This window comes from Meriones unguiculatus (genome assembly GCF_030254825.1).
Source record: "Meriones unguiculatus strain TT.TT164.6M chromosome X unlocalized genomic scaffold, Bangor_MerUng_6.1 ChrX_unordered_Scaffold_31, whole genome shotgun sequence".
In the NCBI taxonomy this organism is placed as follows: domain Eukaryota; kingdom Metazoa; phylum Chordata; class Mammalia; order Rodentia; family Muridae; genus Meriones; species Meriones unguiculatus.
In genome coordinates, this window is record NW_026843707.1 from 9,669,958 (window position 1) to 9,693,883 (window position 23,926).

The window sequence follows — 23,926 nt, forward strand, 5'->3', positions numbered from 1 at the left end:
AGGTTATCTCCACCAACAAAATAAGCCAATTTCAGTCAGGTAAAATGTTAAAATAATAAGCATGGAATCTTATGAATGTAGAGAGAGTGAGGAAAACCTGGAGGGGCTGGAGCTCAACAGCGAGAGCAAAAGAACCAAAAAATCTCTGCAAAGTGGTCTTTTCTGAGACTAATACTCCAAGGACCATTCTTAGAGATAACTTAGAACCCCTGCAGAGATGTAACCTATGGCAGTTTAGTGTCTAAGTGTGATCCCTAGAAATAGGAACAGGAACTGTCTCTGACATGAACTCAATGGCTGGCTCTTTGACACCTACTCCTCCCTGATGGGGGAGCAGTATGTAGCCAGTACTGATGAGATCTGATAGGCTAAGGTCAGAGGGAAGGAGAGGAGGATCTCGCCTATCAGTGTACTTGGGTAGAGGCATGGTGGAAGATGAAGTTGGGAGGTGGGATGGTGGATAGAGATGAGTGAGGGGACTAAAGCTGGGATAAAAAAAATGAATAAAGTATAATTTATAAAAAAGGAATATTTCTCTTTAAAGGAAAAAATGTTTTAAAAAATAATTTAATTTTTTACAGCAGGTTTGGTTTCACCAGCTTCAGGGGACAAGACCAGATAAAGTCACACCCAGATTATGGGGGAGAGTGTTTTCATTGATTGTAGGGAAGGTACATGACATGTCTGCCACACAGTGGACTTGTCCCCATATTTGGAAGTACACTGGTTCCAACTCTCCAAGGTGAAATGAACTCCAGATAAGTACTGTCAATACACAACATGTTTCTCCTTACTTACTTCTCCCTGGGGGTGTGATCCTTCTTCCGCTCCCTGGTTTTGGGACTACCCTTCTCCAACAATCAAAGTTTCAAATGCACACCTAAGGCAAAATTTCGATGCCTACATTCCCTAAATTGCGTAACATCTATGTCTTCGAGCATCCTGTTAGGTCCAGGAGTTTCTTCATGAGCTGCACAGAGAAAGCAGGTGCTCAGGCCTAAACTCAAAGACTGCTTCAACTGCACTTCCCTAGCTGCAGGTGGTTCCACAAATGTTAGAGAGCAAGAAAAACAGCCTGCCCTTCCTGGACTTGAGCAACTTTACAGCTTTTGGAACCCTTGCCTCATTGATGATGACCAATGTCAGAACGAAGCAGTCATAAACAAATACTCTACCACTTGTTCATTTATGATCAACAAAAAGCTTGGATGGTGGGTTTCAGATGTAGGATAAGCAGCTGAGGTGCCTTTTGTAACCAGGTGAACCTGACTTCCAGGTTCTTCCAGCATCTCTCAGTCCCTAACCATTACAAGACACAGCTGACATACCCCACCCCCTATCCTGAAATGTCCAGCCTAGGGACAGGAGCTTCCTCATCTCCAGAGGCTCTTCACTATATAATCCAGATATTTTGCTTCCCTTCTCTCTTTCTACATTTCCTCTCTACTCTCTGCTTTCCCTCTGTACTTTCTCTGCACACACACACTTTCTCTTTGCCTCTGCATGGAGACTCACCTGGCTCCATTCATTGGGACCAGTGAATGTACCTAGAGTTGCTCCAGTAAACTTGCATGTAAATACTTTAATTTGCATTGAATTAGCTTGTTTCACAGGTAGAAATAAAGATAACCTAACACTCTTATAGGAGTTATCAAAAATCAATCAGTTTTAGTCCATGATGGAGATACTAATATGATCAAACAAATTATTGCAGTTACGGCTCAATACTAATGTTTTAGTTCAAGTTTCAATTTTATTTCCTTTTCATTAATTATTTATACTTTTATATGACATATTGTACCTTTTATTTCTAGGGTATCTTTGATAATACATGTATTTTTGGTAATGCATGGAATTGTTTTAACTACAAGTCTATTGTAGACAAAGGCAAATGAAAACAAAAATTGTAACTCATACTGTTACCAGGAATTTGAGTTAGCCAGAAAGTTTAGATCAGATGAAGTGAGTATGTATATCTACTACACTCCATATAAAATCCTGTTAAAGAATTGTAGGAAAGGCTAGGGTAAGTTTGTGCACAGTGAGGTAACACTTAAAATGACCACCCCACTGTTGGAGAAAATGTAGACATGAAACAGAAAAATTCAGAGGCTTCTCAAAGTGTCAGCTGGCAGTCAGCCAGGCAATCTCTCTGAAGCAGAGAAAATAGCAAAAATTATGGGATGGTCCTTCCAATTATAAGAGGGAATGTTGAAGAAGGAGAAGAGTTTGTTAGAGTAGGAAATAGCATAGCATGAGAACAGTGCAGGATCTGAGACATGCCAGAAAGCTAATTTGGAGCCTTAGATAATCATAATGGGTAAATGTTACTAGTTACCAGAGGGGCCTGGAGGTTGGTTGGGGTTTTGTTATGTAGTGACATGTATATGCCAACGGAATAATTGGACCTACCTGGCTGACAGAAACATTCCTAGAGTCTCCCCACTGGAATAAAGTAATATCTGTACTTACGTCTTGAATTGTATCAGCACAATCACTTTTAAATGTTAGACTATGTCCACTAGGAAGGAACATGAGGATCTCAACTGAGACTTATTAATGGAATACAATATATGAATTTTCTTTGGATGATGTTGTATTTATGACCTCTCAGAAGAAAAAAAAATGATAATATATAGCAAACCACATATTAAGATAATAAGTATTTTTATACATTGTGGGAATGCACACAGAAAGTGGACCAAAATGATATCTCAAGCTGTTTATACTGGCCACCACAGAAATATGCTATTTCCCACACTCACATTGGGTAGAAGTACCTGGAAAATATTCTACTGAAACAATATTCCTTCTTGTAGAAAATTTAAAAAAAGTTTACTGATATACAATGTATTGGATTATTAGCATCTCATTGTTTAGCTCTAACTATATTTAATTCATGTTTATGATAACATTCAGAAGCTTCATGTCATGCATAGCCAAAGTTTCTAGAACTTTACAATCAGTGAAAATTGAGGTCCCTTATTTTCAGTTTATACTTAATAATCAAAAGTTTTGGGGTCTCGTTTCTTCCTATCATCTGTCTTCTAGTAGCTGAAACTGAAATCATTGCTTTGGTTATGTATCCTTGTACTACTTTAGTCTTGGAAAATTTAGACTCAAACTGTGGGTTTTTGACTTGCCTCTCTTTGGATTCCAAATTATTTCATGTAAATTTCCATACAAATGACAAATGATCATTCTGTGATCATTGATTTTCTTTAGTAAAGATAACACTTTTTACTCTGTTGACATCTCAATTGGTTAAATTGCCTTGATCACTATGGTCATGTACAAAATTTGTTATCTCTACTTTTTTTTCGTTGTCATACATTCAGATTGTTTGAAATCAAATAGTTGTTCTATAGTAGAATTAATAGTTGGAACAAAAGAAAAATAGTCTTCTCCATGTGACACCAAAAAACCAAAGGAAGTAAGAAGGTATCTAAATAACCAGATTTAGTTAAATGTAGTGTTTTGAAGATTCACTTCAGATGAAACTCTCAGAAAAAATGTAACATTTCTTAAGATTTTATATAGATTTAATGTTTATATATTATTTCTCAAACTCTACAGTCTAAATTTGTAAGAAAGGAGCAGTTTAAATTCATTTTAAAGGTCTGAATATATTTATAGAAAAATCTATAGCAATTTATATAAAACTATACACCATTGGGAAGATATGCCAGAAAAGAAGTCTTAACAGTATATGCTAATACAACCAAACAAGCATATTGCAGTTAATATTCAATTCTGGTGGTTAGCTAAAAAATGCATTATTGTAAATTTTTCATTACTCTAAAAACATTACCCTTTATGTTCATGCATGTAGTGGTCTTTATAATATACATCCTTGTTTTAAGTGATGACTATTGTAGACAGTAGCAAAATGAAGCAAAGTTTAAATGCTTTAAATAATTTGAGGAATTCTTAGTGCTACAGTGATTTTAAGTTTAGAAGAATTGCTTATTAGTCCATATTATTAGAATAAACATAACATATACCTGCATGTAAGCACTCACAGAAGAACGAAACTATTACAGTAGACTATTCTTTAGATATATTTAAGGCAGTTTTCAAAAACAATGTTTTATGACTTTGGTTAGTAACATTCCCCATATTCAGTGAAAGAAAAACGTAGTACTATCTGTGGCTAGAGCAGTTTATTTTTCAAAGCAGACACTATTGACATATAGAACAGAGAACTATATTTAGAAAACAAATCCTGCTAACTGTTGGAAGTTTGGTAATATTCTTGTTATCATCACACTAAAACACACTAGACATAAGAAACATCACATCCCCTTTCCTTGGAGTGATTATTAGCAATTGTATCAAAAACTTTAAGAACTGTTCCCCAGGAACAGGTAAGGTGGCTTTCAGTTCAGATCAACTTGATTATAGAATGTTATTACTTAGGGATATTGAAACTTTTGAATGTGTCTGTTCTCAAAAAGAAGGCATAAAAAATTTAAACAAATATATTTTAAAACATAATGAATACCAGTACCTAACAGAAAGTATGAAAGAGTAGTAGACTGAATAATTGCCAAAAAATTAATAAATAACAAGTCCAAACTGTTGTAATATTAGTTGTTTTTTATACAATATTTCCAGGAAGAAGCTTTTTTTTTTAATTGAAGAAACTTCTATATAGATTAGTTTTTGAATTTACTATGAGAGTTTAGTTTCTCTGCACAGCCTTAAGCGTAAATAATTTCTACATGGTTAATTTGATATGATAGACAATTTCTCTTGCTATGATTTTTGAATTGGTAAAACTACAATCTCTTTAGTTGTTTTAAGTATGCTAATAACATTGTATATTTCACACTGGGAGTAAATAAGAAATAGTGAAGTTAGAGATAGATTTCTCAGTATCTGTATTATTGACTCAGGTGTCTACATTGCTATACTGGAGAACACTGTCAGATATTTGGCAACTTTTAGCAAGTCTCTCCTTAACAGAATTGTCCACAATCACAATTCTACCATGACTAACAATATTCTTCCCCATTTCAGATCCACTTGATTAGAGCTTTTCCAACATGGAGTTTGGGTACTGAGGATGTTGAATTCCTGAATTTTTGTAATAATGACAATGTAAGTTATAAAAAATGGCGGATATTGTAAGTCACCATATAAGACTTGTCAATATATACTAAGATATCACCTCATTAACAATAAAAATAAATTCAACTGTTCTAATTCACAGAATCATCGCAGTTCCTGGAGAAAATATTCTACTGAAAAGGTATTCATTGTAGAAGGTAGCTAAAGCCTGTGTGCTCTCCAGAAAGGGGTACATGAACTCTGTGGCTTCCTCCTAGAGGGTGCAGCCTTGCCAGGGCACAGAGAATGATGATGCAGCCAGCTCTGATGAGACCTCAGAAGCTAGGGTCAGATAGAAGGGGTGGAGACCTGGGTAAAGGGCATAGGCATGGAAGAGAGATGCTAAGTAGGATTGGGAGGAGACATGGGAGGAGGCTGCAGTGGGATGAAAAGTAAATAAATTATAATAAGTAAATAAAAATAAATTTCAAATGTTTGTACTGGTGAGTAATATTTTTAATCTGGTTTTGCTGAATTCTATAAATTATCTAATTTATTTTTCAAAGGATGCTAAGAAAACATACATTGTAAAGGAAGACAAGCATATCACTCCTTTCAGTAAATTTAGATGTGACTTACTTTCTATAGGTGCTCCTTCTTTTGGAAGATTTGGGTGCGTGATTCTTGCATGATTTATGATAGGTGGACTTGCAGTCATTGTTTCAGATCTATGTTCTTCTGACACAAATGACCTTACAAATATTAAGTCATATTCAGAATTTTCAGTTTGTGTCTGGTTGTTCTCCATACATTCTCCTGCAAGAAATTTTGTTAAGTATTTTATTTGCTTTCTTAATTTTGGATTAAAGTCTTAAAATTAACTTATATCAAGATAGCACAGTGTCTTGAATTTCTCTGGTTTGTGACTTAAAAAATGTTGAGTTTTCTTTTTTCCTCTTGCAACATGTTTTCATATTCTTTCAGAAGACTAGCTAGATTTCTAAAAAATCAAACAAGGAATATTACATAAGACCACTTATCTAGCTGGACAAATTAACATGAAAAGAAATTAAAAAGAACTCCAAAACTGTAACATGAATTTTCTTAAAAAAAATGCATACAGTTTGTTTATAAAGAGCATAGATTGATTACCAAGACTTGGCTATTTTACATAGTTTAAAATTTTCAAAATTAATACATTTGATAATACACAGCATAATTTTTAATTAATTTCTCTTTTAATTGCAATTTATTCATTTTGTATCACATCAGTAGCCCCCTCTCTAGAACCCTCCCAATTCTAGCATTCCTCCCTCATCTCTTCCTATGCCTTTCCCCCAGTCCAAAGATAGGGGCAGTCGTCCTCCCCTTCCATCTGACCCTAGCCTATGAGGTCTCATCAGGACTGGCTGCACTGTTTTCCTCTGGAATGGTAAGGCTCTTCCCAAGGCTCCCCCATCAGAAGGAGATGATCAAAGAGCCAGCCACTAGTAAGGGGAACAGGGGCTGTCTCTGAGAGCATAGTATTATAAGCAAAAGGAGAAGAAATGTTTGGATCATTTCCCTTGAGAAAGACTCATCTTATCCTAAATAAATTTAGAGAAATTTAAATGAGAATAAAAATATTATATTTTAATATTTCTCTCAGCATACAACATCGTAGACTACTATAGAAAACCTGTCAATAAATTCATTGAGGTTCATGGTAATTACATTTTTATGATCATTTACAGTACTCTTTTTTAATGCTTTAGTAATTACACTTTATTCACTTTGTATTCCCTCTGTGGTTCCTTCCCTCCTCCTGCCCCAATCCCTCCCTTCTTCACCCACTGCATGCATGCTTCTCCCCATGTCCACTGATAGCTAGGTCTTCTTTTTCTTTCTCCTGATCTTAGTCAATTAGGTCTCATCAGGAGTGGCTGCATTGTCTTCTTCTGTGGACTGGTATTGCTGCTTACCCCTCATGGGGAGTTAATTAAAGAGCAGTCCAATCAGTTCATGTCAGATAGAGTCCCTGATCCTATTACAATGGTACCCACTTGGATTCTATAGTACTACTTGTTGATAGTTCATTGAATGGTGTGGTTTTCATAATTCATGAGGTTAAGTCATAGGAATATTGAAGATCATAAAAAAAAATTAAACAAGTTATATAGGTTTAAATTAGTTTAAATACTCTTAATGTTGCTAGATTCTAGAAGTGACATAAATTGCCTCTCAAAACAAATGAGTATATTGATTCTAGCCTTATATACTTGTAATAAAACCAAAAGAGACAAATTGTTAAAATAAACCCTCCACAGACAGACATAAGCCTACAACTATAAATATCAGATTATAGTGAGTCTTTTAAGATAATATTCACCCCCATTTCATACTGGAGAAAATTGAAGTCCTGTGTATAAATTTCATAACATCAATACATCAATATTCTTCAGTTTGGGAGCCTAACAGCAGCTCAGGGACACTATCCTTTGAGTTGTAGGATGTCTAACAGAATTTTTGGACTCTCAAGGATAGTTGAATACATCACCACACTTATTCTTAATCCTGGTAACCCACAAGTATTTCATGGCATCTATGTAGGCCCTGTTGGGAAAGACATTTGTTTCCAATTAAGTTCTATTTGATTTAAGTTTTATATTTCTATTTGTTGTGAAAAGTGGTGTATGACCAATAGCTCAAAAAAAAAAAAAAAAAAAAAAACAACCAATAGAATTGCTACTAGATATATGAAATTGTTGAAGATAATACACTTTATGTAAAGGTATCATCAGAATATGGCCAAATAGCATCTCAAAACATTTTCAACAGCTATCATTACAATAAATAAACATCAAATTTCACAGATTTGCTAATGCTGGTTGCATATGTATCATTTTCTACTACAAATGCATTTATGGTCAGTTCAATAACATCACCTCATGATTTTGGTCTTCACAAAAATCATTGCCTTTACTTGAAAGATAAGATGAGAGATAACAATCTGTGTCTGGGTGCTCCTATGAATTATTTCAGTGCAGATCACATGCGAATAAACTCCAATCCAGAGATGTAAATATGGTAGTGTTTTGTTAATCACAAAATGGTTGAGAGAACATCTTTTTTTGTTTGTTTGTTTGAACATGTATAATTTAGTGATTGTTCCTTTAATGTGAACACATAGAAATATCTACTGTTTATTTATTTATTAGGAGCTCATAGGTAGTCATGGTCTTTTTTTTTTTTTTTAATCAGTTACATTTTATTAACTCTCTATCTCAGCCTTGTCCCAATCCCTCATTCCCTCCCAGTCCCTCCCTCCCTCCCTCATCTCCCCCGTGCCCCTTTCCAAGTCCACTGATAGGGGGGACCTCCTTTCCATTCATCTGATCCTGTTTTATCAGGTATCTTCAGGACTGGCTGCAAAGCCCTCCTTTGTGGCCTAACAGACTGCTCCTCCCTTCGGGGGTGGGGAGACCAAAGAGCCAGTCATTGAGTTCCTGTTAGAAATAGTCCCTGTTCCCCTCACTTTGGGAAACCAATTGGTTACTGAGCTACCACAGGCTACATCTGAGTGGAGATTCTAGGTTATATCCATACATGGTCCTTGGTTGAATGTCAGTCTCAGAAAAGACCCTGTGCCCAGATATATTTGGTCCTTGTGGAGCTCCTATCCTTTCCCCATCAGACTAATTCCCCTTCTTTCTTATGATTCCCTGTACTCTGCCAAAGGTTTGGTCATGAGTCTTTGCTTTGAAAACACTGCTAGTTAGAGTCTTTCAGATGCGCTCAGTAGACTCCTGTCATACGTTCAATGCACATCCCATCTGTCTTTCTAAATGAGGATTGATCATCTTACCCCATGTCTGCTCAATTGATTATCTTTTTTAGGTGTATAGATTTCATTATGTTTATCATATATTATAGGTCTATATAAGTGAGTATATCCCATGTTTGTCTTTCTCCTTCTGGGATATTTCACTCAGAATGATCTTTTCTAGATCCCACCATTTGCCTACAAATTTCATGATTTCCTCCTTTTTGATTGCTGAGTAGTATTCCATTGTATAAAAATACCACAATTTCTGTACCCATTCCACCGTTGATGGACATCTGGGTTGTTTCCAGGTTCTGGCTATTACAAATAGAGCTGCTATAAACATGGTTGAGCAAGTGTCCTTTTTGTGTACTTGAACAAACTTTGGGTATATACCTAGCAGTGGTATAGCTGGGTCTGGAGGAAGCACTATTCCTATTTGTCTTAGAAAGCGCCAGATAGCTTTCCAGAGTGGTTGTACCAGTTTACATTCCCACCAGCAGTGGAGGAGGGTTCCCCTTTCTCCACAACCTCTGCAGCATGTGCTATCGCTTGAGTTTTTCATCTTGGCCATTCTGATGGGTGTAAGGTGATATCTCAGGGTCGTTTTGATTTGCATTTCCCTGATGGCTAAAGAGGATGAGCACACTCAAGGGTTCAACATTACCCATCACTCTGTCCCTCGAGAAACTCATCCACGCACACTTACACACACAGACCCACACGCGCGCGCGCGCACACACACTTGCATTTGCCCCATTTGCGCCTGCGTACTTTCCTCCCACAGGTACAGCTAGTCCTCAGCACACGCTGAGAGTGCTCAGCTTCCTGAAGAACTCTCCAGACACCAGAGAGAGACAGAACCAGTCTGATCTGCAGAATCCAAAAACAAACAGGGAAGGTTTCAGATAAGCCAATGGCCAGAGGTAGGCGAAAGAACACTTCCAACATAAATCAGGACATCATGACTTCACCAGCAAACCCCAAAAACGATAGATGCACCAATTCAGCAGAAGCACAGGAAAATGATTTTAAAGCCATGTTTGCCCAATTATTTGAGGCTCATAAGGAGGAAATGAACAAGTCTTTCAAAGAGATGGCCAATCAATTGGAGGCAAAGAAAGGAGAATATCTTTAAAAAGCTCCAAAGAACAGAAAGAGACACTGTTGAGTGAATCAAGTATCACATAGCTTTGTTATGTGTTTGTCTGTGTTAATAGGGGTGGTGATGAATTACTAAGGTGCCAACCTAAGAATCCAACAGCTGAGCTGAAAACTGGAAAAATGGAAGACTCAAGATGGAAGGGCCAACCACACAGTGTCTGTAAATAGCAGCTCAGCACTGGGAGGAGAGTGACCAGCAGGTCTTACTGTGAACTCCAAACTCCTGCAGTCTGTTTCTCAGGTGAAAGAAGAATCCATGTGAATATGCAAAGATCCAAATTCCGGCCACCAGGATCATTCCAGGAAAAATAAAATAAAATTCTAGACTCCTGCCCAAGCCTACCTGCTATGGATGCATTCCTGGAAACATCCGTTTGCAGCTCTGAACATGCAGCCTTAGGCCATCCAGCAAATCCTAACTTCTGTGAAAACATTCCTAGGACAAATCGATCTTGGTTATGACTTTGGTTGTTCACTCTCACTGCCTGTTCAATGGAAAATTCTGGTACTGATGGTAAGACTCCAAACCTTGGCACCCACTCTCATAGTCCTGTGAAAACCTTCTGGGTACAAGCTGCTCCTGGCACTTAACCAAGAAGCCCAGTTTCACTATCTTGTTGAAACCTTCCAGGATGTTGTGGCTAATGGCACTGACACTCACCATCCTGTAGAGAGGATACCTTCTGGTATTGCTGGGGAGATATGGCCCCATTCTGCCTGCTCCACAACTGCACAACTCACCTGAGTCAGAATCAGCAAACACAGCACAGACAGAGAAAACTACAGAGCAGAGCTGGCTCGGGACCCAAGTCCCATTGCCTACCATCTTGAGGAAGCCAGTAGAGCACTGGAGCAGATCTAGACTCTCTTTGGTTGTGTTGACTTGTTTAAAAAATAAAATAAAATAAAATAAAATAATAAAATAAAATAAAACATTATCTTACTGGCTTTGTCTTATGCTGTTAAAACCCTTGAACTCAGAGAAAAAGATTTTTAACTATTTCAAAATTCTACTTGGGAGCTGCAGAAATGGCATAGCACAGTGGTAGAGCCTATTGTGTGTGTAAGCATGAAATTCAAGTTAAGTTTCTATTCCCCAGCACAACAAAGTTTATAATAGCAAATAAATGAATGAATGAATGAATAAGCTCTGTATGAGAGCTCCTTAGTACAGGATTTATGTTAGAGATTTCGCTTACTGTTTATTTTTTCTTTTATTTTTCATGAATATAGTAAATACTTAACCAGAACTCTAAAATGTGACAGGCATGCTTAAAACATATGATGTATATTTTAGATAGAAGTGATAAGTTCTGACTGGACTTTCCAGGGTGCATGGAGGATGGGAACTTTTGGATGTGTGGTGATGATAACAATACTTTTTCTTTTTTTCTTTCTTTTTATTTAAGCAATACTTTTTCAAAACAAAGAAGAAAACCCAAAGAAGGATGTTAATAGACTTGTTGATGTGGGATGAGTGACTCATCAATAAACACAGAACTAAAGGCAATTAATAACTGCTGGTAGAGGACATTCTACTACCCCCAAAAGACACCACTAGTTAGTTATCCAATACCAAGCGTTCTGCACTGGAATCATATTCACAAAGCAACAGGAATTAAATTTAGTGTGTTGTATGACTATATTTATCTTTTTACATGTACATATAACAATAAATATGAATTTAATAAAGTCATGAATTTTAGAAGATATAAAGGCAGGAAGAAAGGGGGAAGGTTGGAGGGAGGAAATGGAAATGGGGAAAGGTTGAAATTTTATTTTAATTATGACATTACTAATCTGGTTGCATATGTCTTGGTTCAGACAGGATGACTTGGAAAAAATAATACTTATTTGCAATATCATTATACATCCTAGAATTTAATAACATGTTAGTGTTACAATCTCCATTTACTTGTTTTAATATATTTTGTTTTATTTTAATTTTAAAATTACTTTATAATTAATTACAGTTTACTCCCTTTGTATACCAGCTATATACCCCTGCCACATCCCTTCCCAATCCCAGCTTTCCTCCATCCCTCCCCTCCTCCCAGGCCCCTCCCTAAGTCCACTGATAGAGGAGGTCTTCCTCCCTTTCAATCTGATCCTAGCCTATCATGTCTCATCAAAACAGGGTACATTTTCTTTCTTTGTGACCTGAGCTGCCATGGGCTACATCCCTGCTTGGATTCTAAGTTATCTCTAAGTATATTTTTTTGGTTGGAACATTCATCTAAGAATAGACCCTTTGCACAGATTTTTTTTGTTTCTGTTGCTCTACTTGAGGAGCTCCTGTCCCCTCTAGGTTTTTCTATCTCCTCCTTCTTTTATAAGGTACCCTCCACTCTACCCAAATTATGTCTGTGAGTCTCAGCATCTGCTCTGATACCCTGCTGGGTAGAATCTATCAGTGGCTCTCTGTTGTAGGCTCCTGTGCTCTTCCCTGTTGGCTCTTCCCAATTGGCTGTTCACTCTTCCAAATTGGCTGTCTGAGTCAGGCTTGCTCATCTAACTCAGGGTCCTCCTTCATGCTTAGCTACCTTTGATATACCTATTATGTATGTTTATCCTATATTTTATATCTACTGTCCACTAAGAACTAAGTTATATATCAAGTATGTCTTTCTGCTTTGGGGATACCTCACTCAGGATGATCTTACACCTGTCAGTATGGCTCAGATCAAAAAGTCCAGTGACAAAACATGCTGGAGTAAACATGGAGAAAAGGGAGACCTCCTTCATTGCTAGTGGGAATGGAAAATGTACATGCACTTTGGAAATCATTCTGGATCTTTCTCAGACAATTAGGAATTGTGCCTCCTCAAGATCCAGCTATTCCACTCCTTGGCATATATCCAAAAGATATTCAAGCACACAACAAGGACATTTGTTCTACTATGTTCCTAGCACTTTTATTCGTAATTGTCAGAATCTGGAAACAACACAGATGTCCATAAACTGAGTAATGGATGCAGAAATAGTGGAACATTTACACACTGGAATACTATTCAGTAATTAAGAACCAGTAAATCATGAAATTTGCAGGCAAGGAAAGAAAGGAAAAAAAAATATGAAATTTGAAAAGAAAAATGGAAGCTATAAGAAAAATCATGAAGACAGAGCCATTAAATAAACCCTGATTTCTCAATGGAGGTTCTAGAAAAGAGAGGGCCTGACACATATTCTCCAAATGATGTGAGAAAATTTGGCAGCCAAACTATCAACCACATTAGTTGGAGAAACCAAATTTGAGCAGGATCTATCTACAACAATTTCTGCTCTCCATATGGCACTTGAAAGAAAATTTCAACTTAACGATGTTTACCACACTCAATAAAAATAAAACGTATAAATATTTAATTTCTTGACCCGAACTTTGTGCAAGGTTCAAGGAATCCTATGAAAGAAGTCCTGTCTATCAATGCAGATGCTTAGATTTATGGCCAACTGTTGGGCACACAGCAGGGAATCTTAGGAAAGAAGTGGTAAACAGTAAGATCTGGAGAGGACAGGAACTCTACAAGGAGAGCAACAGAACCAAAATATCTGAGCACAGGGGTCTTTCCTGAGACTGATTCTCCCAACCAAGGACCATGCATAGAAATAACATAAGACCCCTGCAGAGATGTAGCCCATGGCAGTGCAGGGTTCCATAGTAATAGGTACAGAGAGTGTCTCTGACATGAACTGTTTGGCCTGCTCTTTCATTAACCCCTGGCCCCCAGAAGGGTGAAGCAGCATTACCAGGCAATAGAAGAAGACAATGGAGATACTCCTGATGTGGCCTAACTGACTAGGATAAGAAGGAAGGAAAATAAATCCTCCCCTATCAGTGGACTTGGGGAGTGGCATTTGTGCAGATGGGAGAGGAAGGGAGAAATTGGGACTGGAGGACAGAGGCAACCACAGGGGGATACAAAGTGAATGAAGTATAATTAATAAAGAATCAAAAAAAAGCAGGATGCATCATTCTGTGATATCCAAGAACAAGATCTGAAAGTCAAAAATAAATATTACCTCGGGATAAAAGAAAGAAAAAGCATGTTCAAAGCAAATGGAGACAAAATCCAAGCAGGTGTTACAGTTTTAATATCTGACAAAAAAAAAAAATAGACTAAAAACTAATCAGAAGAGACAGGGAACACTACATAGTCATCAAAGTTGAAAAAAAAAAATCTGCCAAGAAGCTGTTTTAAGCATTCATATCCCAAGCACAAAAGTAACTGTCTTCATAAAAGAAATACTATTACAGATAGAAAAGTATATTGACCTCCACAAAGTGGTAGTGGGAGGCTTCAGGACCTCACTCTCAGTAATTTACAAGTGATCCAGCCAAAAACTAAACCGAGAAAAGCTGTAGCTTAAAGATTTCACATGTACATAAGCTTAGCAGACTTTTAGAGAAGATTTAACCCAAACTCAGAATATACTTTCTTTTCAATAGCTCATAGAATTTCTTCCAAAATTGACCAAAGTCTTGAAAATAAAGCAAGTCTCAACAGTAAGGAAAAAATTTAAATCATACCCTATACCCTACATAACCACCACAGATTAAAACTACATGAAAACAAGAACAATATCAGTTTAAAAACGTGTTGAAAGTGAGCAACTCACTACTGACAGAAAATTGATTCAAGATAGAAATTAAGAAGGAAATTAAAAACTAAAACCATTTTTTTAAAAAATTGAAATCAAGTGAAAATACTATTTACCCAAATAGATAAGACACAGGAAGTCAGATTTAGAATCAAATGCAAAGCACCAACTATTTACATATAAAATCTGGAGAGATCTCATATGAGCAACTTAATGACATACTTTAATGCAATGCAATGAAGAGAAAAACAAAATCACAAAGGAGTAGGAAGCAAGAAACAATCAAAATTACAGATGACATAAAAAAAAAGAATGAAAAAAAACAATGAAAAGAAAATAGGTAAGTTTGATACTTAGCCAAATTAACACTAACATATAGAGAGAATATCCAAATTAATAGAATTACATATTAAACATGGGAGGAAAAACACACAACAAAAAACCCCAGAGAATTGTAAGGACATATTTTAAAAGTCTGTGCTCCAAGAAAAAGATAACCTGAAATAAACAGATAAACTAATATACAGCCTACTAAATTTAAATCAAAACTGGATAAGTAATTATATTTGACCTAAATTAGTGCCTCTAGTCAAATAGAGGTACTAATTAAATCACTCAAACAACAAAGATTAGAGAAAATTACATTTAACACAGACTATTACAGGGCTTTCATATAAATATCATTGCAGATACCTCTAATTATTCTGCAATATAGAAAGAAAAAATACAAAGTGTAATTTTTTTTCACAAGGACACAATAACCTCAATACCTAATCCACACCAAGACCCAACAGGGAAGAGTATAGAGCAATTTCTGTTAAGAACATATATTAAAAAAAAAAACACACTTAAAAAATTTCAGCCCTAATTCCAGTAGCATATAGAAAGATTATGCACCATAATCAGCTTGGATGCATACCAGATTTATAGAAAGACAGATGGAGAAACTCTCCCTGGAGGATTAAATGGAAAACGAACAAAGAATGGTTAAGGCTGGGAGTATGAGAAGAGATAGCTAAAACCAAGGGTGAATTGAGGGTTCATATAGAACTGCTTTATAAAATATATTCATATGTGACAGGAATCAAAATGCAATCACCAAATAATGGGGGAGACACATCTCCACTAGCTACATCTTGCCACCAAATGAAACCTTCAGCACCAGGAATGTGTTATGTCTAATTGAGTTCGTACCAAAGTGTCCCAAAGAGAAACTCAGGTAACTCAGGCTGTCTCTGGCATTATCCATTGCTCTCCACAAATGAACAGTAAGGCTGCATTGCTGCATTGCTGAAGACAACTCCTACATATGTCACTGAACATGGAGAAGTTGAGCTCGTGGCAACTGAGAACCTTCATCTCTACTGACTAGTGTTCAGTGTACTGGAAGGTACTGTGCATGGGTCTGAGGCAGTTGGGTTTGCAATTCAGAGTGGGGATATGGACAGAAGCCTCACACTTAATGCAGAAATGATCTCTGATTGCTAATCCCTTCCAAGGGAAAGTGAGTTTTCTCCAATGCTGTCTAGCTAGTTTTACCAACCATACTTAATGGCAGGCCCCATGCCTAGAAGTAAATAGCAAACATAAATGATCAATGTATTTTTGGAGGTTTGTTTATCTCATAATGCCTTGTTTGAATTATTTTAACATTACATGTTATTTGTCTATATGTTATAACCTATAATTTTGTGTTTTTATGAAATTTCTGTGTAAATAAAAATGTTTCTGTGATAGCTGTGTTTCTTTAATGTATTTCTTTGAGGTTTCTATTAGTATTGGTTTGTTTTTATCTGTTCCTGTGTTTCTTATTATGTTTATATTGTTGTTTTCTTATATTGTTAACTGCTTACTTATGAGAGACAGAAAGGAAGTGTTTGAGTGTGTGGGTTTAAGTGGTCAGGAACATCTTAGAGAAGTTGTAAAAGGCGAAACTACGATCAGAATATATTATATAATAACTTTTTTTCTTTTTTTAAAAAGTGAGAAATTGAACAGAATTTATGACCCAGGGATTTTGCAGTATTAACCATACAGTAAAGAAGGAAAGCAATAGACACTAGAACTAGTTTAAGCAAATGCATTGCATAAGAGACTTTTCAAGCTCTAAACTATTCAGTTAATCTGTACTGGAAACACCACAGTAATAACTAAGCACAATTTCTCAACTATTGTACCAATGTTCTTAATACATACACAAAACATTTAAATTTTACAATGCTGCTTAATCAATATTATAAAATAATTCCAATATCATTATACAAATGAAGGAATTATTTATCATTTATACCAAATAAATATATAGCATTTAACTTGAAAGGATGAGGAATATAAAAAAGTATGTCTAATTACCAAGTTTTAGATAACAAATCAGAGTACGTATTGTCATAGGAGGATTCGGTGCTAATACTCTATTAACTTATTAAATAGGTAAATATTCTAAAGATGATTATGTTTTATTTCAAAAATTTACAAAGGAAAAAATAAGTATTTCAATACTTTACATGTAATCCAAATAACACAATAAGTGTAATAGTAAATTTAGGTTAAAACTTGGAAAAGGTTGACAATAAAATACTATACAAGGTATCAATTTTCCTACTTCCACCTTTTTTTTCAAAATCTCTCTCAACTCAGTAAGTGGTTTTTCTCTTGACCCTCATCTTTCGAAATACTCAGGCTATGTGCTGAGGAGTATTGAAACTCTCTGCTCCTACCTTCTCCTGAATGACACTTGGGTGCACTCTTGCCTGAATATTTAGATTTAGATTTCTTCATGCTTGATCCAGGAAGATTCCTGAAACTTGAATGAGACCTGTCTCATGGAACCAGCTATTGTCTGGACACTGAGAACATGGTCTTGGATCCTTTGTTTGTTGATGATCTCCTTTGAAAGCGATATTGAGACTGAGCCAGGGATTGTGAGTGGCCTGGAGAAGATCTGGTATGATCTATGGTTTGATACCAGTGGTGGGACAAGAATGCTTGTGTCACCTTGACGACGGAATTTATGATTGTCTTCCTCATAATGTTTTAGGCCTCCCTTGCTACAGTCAGGTTGAGAGTACTGTGGATCCATTTTGTAAACCATCTGTAACTTTAGTTTATGTCCATCTAGCAAAAACCCATGTAGGGGATCCATGGCATCCTTGGCATCACGTTTGTTGTGGAAATAGATTAAGGAAACCAATATGGACTTTTAGTCAATGGATTTGGGGGATGTTTACATCACTATCAGGCCCATCATGCTCAAAGATATGCCTCAGGGTGCAGCATGAATTTTGGTTTGCCAGATTTTCAACCTTGAGGGAAATCATTCTCTCCACAAAGGGACGAGGATGACTGTTACTCATGGTCTTCAATACCTCCATTTTGAATACTCTGAAATGAGCAGATTTAAGCTCCAAGAGAGATGAAAACTCTGCAACCTTTTTCTTCCAATCGTTTGACTACAATTCCTTTCACTTGTATTTGCACAGATATTCTAGAATGTTTCACAACAGCCTTGTCCATCAATAGAGCTACAACCATTTAAGAAACAGAGCAATATAAATGTGAACCAGTTATAAACAAGTGACAAAATCAAAACAATTTTTTTTCACTTTTGCAATAAAATTCCAGATGTGCTATATCAATAAAAGATTAGAATGTTTACTTGTAACATAATCATTAACTTTTATTTTTCTAACATGGAATGATGTTAAAATGATAGTAAAGTTTTTATTCCCTACATTTACTAATATATATATATATATATATATATATATATATATATATCAACAATATATAGAAGGGGATAATGAATTAGAAAAATAATTTTCTAGAAAAGAATTTGGACCAATTTGGGCAATCACTATTCTTTTACTAATTTTAAGATAAAAATATTCAGGTCTTTATTCCACTTGGACTTGAGTTTCATGCACGGTGATAAATATTGATGCATTTTCATTTTTTCATAGGTAGAAATCCAGTAAAACCTGCACCATTTGTTGAAGATGCTGTCTTTTATACATTGTATGGTTTTGGCTTCTTTGACAAAAATCAAAAAAGCATAGGTGTGTGGGTTTATTTCTGGGTATTCTATTCACTTTCATTGATCAACCATCCTGTTTCTATGCCAGTACCATGCAGTTTTTATAACTATTTCTCTGTAGTCCAGTTTGAGCTCAGGGATGGAAATATCTTCTGATGATCTGTTGCTGTACAGGATTGTCTTAGCAATTCTGAGGGTCTTTGTTTTCCATATTAAATTGACAATTGTTCTTTCAAGGTCTGTAAACAATTGTATTGGTGTTTTTAATTTTATCAATTACAATTTATTCACCTTGTATCCGGTCTGTAGCTCTGTCTCTCCTCCCCTCCCAATACTACTCTCCTTCCCCCATCTCCACCCATGTCCCACGAAGCCCACCAACAGGGGAGGTCCTCCTGTCTTTCCTTCTATTCCTAGTCTATCAGGACCTATCAGGAGTGGCTGCCTCTTCTTCCTTGTGGCCTGGAAAGGCTCCAGACCCCTCAGGGAGAGGTGATCAAAGAGCAGGCCAATCAGTTACAGTCGTTGTCCCCATTACTATGGAACCAACTTGGACACTGAATTTCCATGGGTTACATCTGTTCAGGCTTCTAGGTTACCTCTAAAACATACTCCTAATTGTCTGAAAACATGCCAGATTAATTTCCAAAGTGGTTGTAAAAGTTTGCATTCCCACTAGTAGTGGAGTAGGGTTCCCCTAACTCCACATCCTCTCCAGCATGTGTTGTCAATTGAGTTTTTGATCTTAGCCATGCAGATGGTTGTTAGGTGAAATCTCAGGGCTGATTTGATTAGCATTTCCCTGATGACCAAAGACATGATGGGAATTACATTGAATCTCTACATTGCTCTTGGTAGGATGGCCATTTTCACTGTTAATCCTACAGATCCATGAGAATGGGAGATCTTTCCATCTTCTGATATCTTCCTCAGTTTCTTTTTTCAGAGACTTGAAGTTTTTCTCAAACCAGTCTTTCACATGCTTGATTAGGGTCACACAAGCTATTTCATGTTATTAGTGGCTATTTTAAAGGGTGTTTCCCTCCTAATTTCTATCTCATCCCTTTGGAATTTCCTATATGGGTGGGCTACTGTTTTTTTTTAGTTAATTTTGTATACAGCCACATTGCTGAAAGTGTTATCAGCTGAAGTTGCTCTCTAGTTGAATATTTGCCGTCACTAATGTATACTGTTATATCATCTGCAAAAAGCGATACTTTGATTTCTTTCTTTCGGATTTGTATCCAAATGATCTCCTTTAGTTGTCTTATTACTCTAGCTTTGACTTCAAGTACTCTGTTGTAGAGATATGGAGGGAGTGGGCAGCCTTGCCTTGTCCCTCTGTTCAGTAGGATTGATTTATATTCCTCTCCATTTAGTTTGATATCAAATATAGGTATGCTGTATATTGTCTTTAATATGTGTAGGTATGTGCATCAAAACCCTGATTTCTACAGGACTTTAAACATGAATGGTTGTTGGATTTTTTCAAATTAATCATTTATATATTTATTCATTTAATTATTTATTTATTTATCTATTTCCATCTGAGGAAAATTCTACTAAAGTCTGTACAACTAAAGAAGCTGAGATAAATAAATGGACATAGGAAGAGGGAGAAAACAGGCAACAGGACAAGAGCTTACGACAGAGGCCCATTGAAATGCTTTACATAGCAAGGTATTGAAGGAGATGCTGAGAGTAATGGTCCAAATCCAGGCAGAGTGCATGGAATCTTTTGAAATAAATAGGGAGAGAGGAAGTCTTAGAGGGTACAGGAGCTTCATGAGGAGAAAAACAGATCACAAAATTCTGGCCAGATACATATTTTCTCAGACTGATATGCCAACCAAGGGCCATGCATGGAGATACCGTAGATCACCCAGAACCTGTGCACAGCTATAGCCCATGGCAAGTCTGTATCCAAGTGAGTGTCCTAGTAATAGAAACAAGGACTGTCTCTGACATGACTGGCTCTTTGTTCACCTCCCCCTGAGGGAGGATCAACCTTACCAGGCCACAGAGGGAAACAATGCTGCCACTCCTGATGAGACCTGATAGGCTAGGTTCAGATGGAAGGGGAAGAGGACCTCCCCTATGAGAAGAATAGGGAAGTTTCCTAGTCTTTGGGAGGGAGGGGCCTACAGCTGGGATTCAACGTGAATAAACTAATTTATAAAAACATACATAAATTTTTTAAAAGTAAAAAAAATGAACAGATAAATATTATTTTCTTCTTTGTTTTTATTGATTTATATATATTGATATTTAATATCATATATTTCATATATCCATATATATTTTTTTATGTATATAACATTGGATTTCATGAAACTCACCTTGTAATGCAGGGTAACCTTGAACTTCCAAGGTCCTATCGGCCTCTTCCTTCCAAGTGTTGATATTAAGAATCTCTAAGATTTTTAATATATATGAACTCTCTGAACTGAACTGCAAAGTAATTTTTAATAATGATAGGAGTGGAAGTATATGCTCACACATGTTAGCCAAGTGCTGTACCACTATCCTAGACATTTTAAATAAATATACTTAAATAAATGCAACATAAATATTCAGGCATGCAAAACCTGGTAAAAAATAGATTCCCTGAATTTGTAGCTTTCCATCTTCTTGGATTCAACAATTTTTTAAATTTATTTTCATGATCCTATGTCGGCTAAACCAAATCAGTTAACGACTTCTTTCAGTTAAGCACCAGTATTTCTTTACAATGACTATGATGATTATTCTGTTTTAAGTCTACATAATAACAAACTTGCAAATAGTGATGTTCTTATCTAATGAGAGTTCAAAAGTGACTTAACAAGGTTAGGAAGAAGTGGAACTTACAGCTTGTTTGTTTTTCTTTGCCTCCAAAGTTCTTGTAGAGAAGTAAATATTCATAAAAATTAAAGATTATTGAAAGAACTAAGTTAAAGAGTCTGAGAAGGCAGGTGATTCATGTTTACTAAAATATAGCCGAGTTAGGTTTTTCAATAAAAGTTTTTGTCATGAAGAAAGATCATTTAGTGCATTACAGTGAAACTTCTTATCCAACTAGATCTTCTGTATAGGTTCTTAGTTTTTTTTTTTTTTTCTTAGTGTAAAAATGTCTGGAGAAGGGTAGACAGTTTTTACATACTTGTGGCATTAGTTTCAGTTAGGGCACTAAATTATATAATAACAAATTAGGCGTAAGTGCCTAAGAAGGCAATTTCTTTTTTTTTTATATATCATTTTTTTATTTATTTTATTTTTTTTATCAGTTACATTTTATTAACTCTGTATCCCAGCCGTGTCCCGATCCCTCATTCCCTCCCAGTCCCGCCCTCCCTCCCTCCCTCATCTCCACCGTGCCCCTTTCCAAGTCCACTGATGGGGGAGACCTCCTCCCCATTCATCTGATCCTGTTTTATCAGGTATCTTCAGGACTGGCTGCAAAGCCCTCCTCTGTGGCCTAACAGGACTGCTCCTCCCTTCAGGGGTGGGGAGACCAAAGAGCCAGTCATTGAGTTCCTGTTAGAAATAGTCCCTGTTCCCCTCACTTTGGGAAACCAATTGGTTACTGAGCTACCACAGGCTACATCTGAGTGGAGGTTCTAGGTTATATCCATACATGGTCCTTGGTTGAATGTCAGTCTCAGAAAAGACCCTGTGCCCAGATATATTTGGTCCTTGTGGAGCTCCTATCCTTTCCCCATCAGACTAACTCCCCTTCTTTCTTATGATTCCCTGTACTCTGCCAAAGGTTTGGTCATGAGTCTTTGCTTTGAAAACACTGCTAGTTAGAGTCTTTCAGATGCGCTCAGTAGACTCCTGTCATACGTTCAATGCACATCCCATCTGTCTTTCTAAACGAGGATTGATCATCTTACCCCATGTCCGCTCAATTGATTATCTTTTTTAGGTGTATAGATTTCATTATGTTTATCATATCTTATAGGTCTATATAAGTGAGTATATCCCATGTTTGTCTTTCTCCTTCTGGGATATTTCACTCAGAATGATCTTTTCTAGATCCCACCATTTGCCTGCAAATTTCATGATTTCCTCCTTTTTGATTGCTGAGTAGTATTCCATTGTATAAAAATACCACAATTTCTGTACCCATTCCACCGTTGATGGACATCTGGGTTGTTTCCAGGTTCTGGCTATTACAAATAGAGCTGCTATAAACATGGTTGAGCAAGTGTCCTTTTTGTGTACTTGAACAAACTTTGGGTATATACCTAGCAGTGGTATAGCTGGGTCTGGAGGAAGCACTATTCCTATTTGTCTTAGAAAGCGCCAGATAGCTTTCCAGAGTGGTTGTACCAGTTTACATTCCCACCAGCAGTGGAGCAGGGTTCCCCTTTCTCCACAACCTCTCCAGCATGTGTTATCGCTTGAGTTTTTCATCTTGGCCATTCTGATGGGTGTAAGGTGTTATCTCAGGGTCGTTTTGATTTGCATTTCCCTGATGGCTAAAGAGGATGAGCATTTCTTTAAGTGTTTTTCTGCCATTCGATATTCCTCTGTCGAGAATTCTCTGTTTAGCTCTGTTCCCCATTTTTTAATTGGATTACTTGGATTGCTGCTTTTCAGCTTCTTTAGTTCTTTGTATATACTGCATATTAGTCCTCTGTCAGATAAAGGGTTAGTGAAGATTCTTTCCCAATCTGTAGGCAGTCATTTTGTTTTGATGACGGTATCCTTTGCTTTACAGAAACTTTTCAGTTTCATGAGGTCCCATTTATTGATTGTTGCTCTTAGAGCCTGTGCTGTTGGTTTTCTGTTCAGGAAGTTGTCTCCTGTGCCAATGAGTTCTAGGCTGTTCCCCACTTTTTTTTCCAATTGATTTAGGGTATCTGGTTTTATGTTGAGGTCCTTGATCCACTTTGACTTTAGTTTTGTGCAGGGTGATAAATATGGATCTATTTTCATTTTTCTGCATGTAGACATCCAGTTGGTCCAGCACCATTTGTTGAAGATGCTGTCTTTTTTCCATTGAATGGAATTGGCTTCTTTGTCGAATATCAAGTATTCATAGGTGTGTGGATTTATTTCTGGGTCTTCTATGCAGTTCCATTGATCCTCCTTTCTGTTTCTATGCCAGTACCATTAGGTTCTTAGTTTGACAGATAATATAATTTAAAAAAAATGTACTAATCATTGGACTGGAAAGCTTCATTTTAAATATGGAGAAAAATATAATTCAAACATGCTGAATATATCAACAATTGATGAGGAAAGCAATTTGCAAGAGAAGAAAGAATAAAAACTATAATTTCTGAGCT